Raw genomic sequence first — 2500 nt, forward strand, 5'->3', positions numbered from 1 at the left:
ATGATATTTGGAGAGGTTTTTCGGGTGTTTAGAGGCTATTTATGCTATGTAACGAGTATTTGCTTATATACTTGCTTATATACTTAGGTCAACAATTTATAGCAAAAATGTGTTCCAGCCAAGTTCTTTTAGACGCTCTTTCGAATGGCAACATTCCCGATTGAAAATGGCGACCTACCAAAATCCGCACTTTGCTTCCCCGTCCATATAGAGGTGAGTATTTGACTTTGCTTCCGTCAGAGTCAAGGAAACACATTGAAAATGGAATCAGCATACAAGAAAACCTAGTTTGGGATAGGTTTTGTGCCTTCCGTGGTATTATAACCATAGAACTGCTCCTGAGGGGGGTAGGGTAGGCCCACCAAAAAGTGCACTTCTGGTTAGGTCGCTAATTTCTAAAATAAATGTGTCCCAACCAAGTTTTTTTGGACGCTCTTTCGAATGGCAACATTCCTGATTGAAAATGCCGACCTACCAAAATCCGCACTTTGCTTCCCCGTCCATATAGGGGTGAGTATTTGGCTTTGCTTTCGTCAGAGTCAAGGAAACACATTGAAAATGGAATCAGCATACAAGAAAACCTAGTTTGGGATAGGTTTTGTGCCTTCCGTGGTATTATAACCATAGAACTGCTCCTGAGGGGGGTAGGGTAGGCCCACCAAAAAGTGCACTTCTGGTTAGGTCGCTAATTTCTAAAATAAATGTGTCCCAACCAAGTTTTTTTGGACGCTCTTTCGAATGGCAACATTCCTGATTGAAAATGCCGACCTACCAAAATCCGCACTTTGCTTCCCCGTCCATATAGGGGTGAGTATTTGGCTTTGCCTTTGTCAGACTCAAGTAAAAGCATTTAAAATGGAGTCAGCATACAAGAAAACCTAGATTGGGATAGTTTTTCTGCCTACCGTGGGATCATAACCATAGAACTGCCCCTGAGGGAGGTAGGGTTAGGGTTAGCGTTAGGGTTAACGTTGGGGTTAGGATTGAAGACAGAAGATTGGTGATGTCAGGAGGACCTTCTTAAAACAAACAGAAATACACTTATTAGGGGACTAGGGCCAGTGGACTCAGAAATGTCTTTCGTAGCAGTCTCCTATAAGAGTATTTTTCTCTGATTTAGGTGACTCCTCCTCACACCACCATTTTTCTTAGTCGAAAGACCTCTTCACAGCACGACTTTCCTGATGGATTTCTATGTAACTGCTCGTGCTGAGAGGTGTGTCGAAAGTTGATCATGTTCCCGTAAAATCTGAGGTCTCCACTGTCTAGCGAGGTACTTACAGTGAATATAGTGAATTTTTCAAAAATTGGAGAATTCTGACTTTTGCGATGAATTTTAATGTAATTGGTCGTGCTGAGAGGCGTGTTAAAATTTGAACATGTTCCCGTAAAATCTGAGGTGAGAATTAGTGAGGTACTTACAGTGCGTATAGTGACAAATCTTTAAAAGCGTGAAATTATGGGATGTTGTGGCTTCAATGGGTTTTTAAGATGTCACCAGTCATTTGGCATGACTTACAAACGATTTGGCTGGTTGTGGGTTCGATTTTCAAAATTTCATTTTTTTCGCGTTTTTATTTTCTGTCTACCATATCATGCAGTCTCCTTATTAGCGTTTGGGGGTTATAGTGTGGGCAGGTTGGTCGCAAAGGTTCCGAGAGGAGCTGGCTAGTAAACCCTGTCCCTTATGTTCCACGGTGGCAAGGCGGAGAAATAGAGGGCAGAATTGACTAACGGGCAAGGAAAGTTGGGCTTGTAGCTTTCCTTTCGAAGGAGGGAAAAGATGATGCCCGAAAGCATTGTCACTGTAGTGGCAGGCAGAGTGTAGATGGAAGTTGTGTACGCTAGCCTTTGGCTAATGATAGAGACAAAAGAGCAGGAGGATATTTTCCTTCGCAGAAGCACTTTTCTTGCCTTCCTTCAGCTCGCTTGGCGAGTCTGACAGGTATGCCTGAACTGTGCACGGGTCCAGTTGTGAGAAAGACGTGGCAAACAAGACGGGGTTTCCCTTGACCGAGGGACCGTGTGGTCCGTTTGGCTCATGGGTTCCCCCCGTGGAGGCAAAATCTAAGAAAGCTTGCTCTCCCTCTGCGGAGGGGGGCCGCTTAGCAAGGAACTTCTGTTCCCTGCGGTGGATAGTTACCTGGTTGATCCTGCCAGTAGTCATATGCTTGTCTCAAAGATTAAGCCATGCATGTCTAAGTATAAGCACTTGTACTGTGAAACTGCGAATGGCTCATTAAATCAGTTATCGTTTATTTGATTGTACCATTACTACTTGGATAACCGTAGTAATTCTAGAGCTAATACATGCGAAAAGTCCCGACTTCTGGAAGGGATGTATTTATTAGATTAAAAACCAATGCGGGTTCTGCCCGGTCATTTGGTGATTCATAGTAACTGATCGAATCGCACGGCCTTGCGCTGGCGATGTTTCATTCAAATTTCTGCCCTATCAACTGTCGATGGTAAGGTAGTGGCTTACCATGGTTGCAACGGG

The 2500-nt window shown here is 43.8% G+C and overlaps 1 non-coding gene across 1 annotated transcript in view; it reads left to right on the forward strand.

Moving 5' to 3' along the window:
- The first annotated feature begins 2140 nt into the window (after window positions 1-2140).
- The window catches only part of LOC146446240 (small subunit ribosomal RNA), a 1800-nt gene continuing 1440 nt past the window's right edge, over window positions 2141-2500 (forward strand). The window contains exon 1 of the ribosomal RNA XR_014862858.1: window positions 2141-2500. This exon is cut by the window's right edge and continues 1440 nt beyond it. This is a non-coding gene — a ribosomal RNA (small subunit ribosomal RNA).

This window comes from Pavona decussata, unplaced genomic scaffold, assembly GCF_977016875.1.
Source record: "Pavona decussata unplaced genomic scaffold, jaPavDecu1.1 SCAFFOLD_3652, whole genome shotgun sequence".
NCBI classification, from domain to species: Eukaryota; Metazoa; Cnidaria; class Anthozoa; order Scleractinia; family Agariciidae; genus Pavona; species Pavona decussata.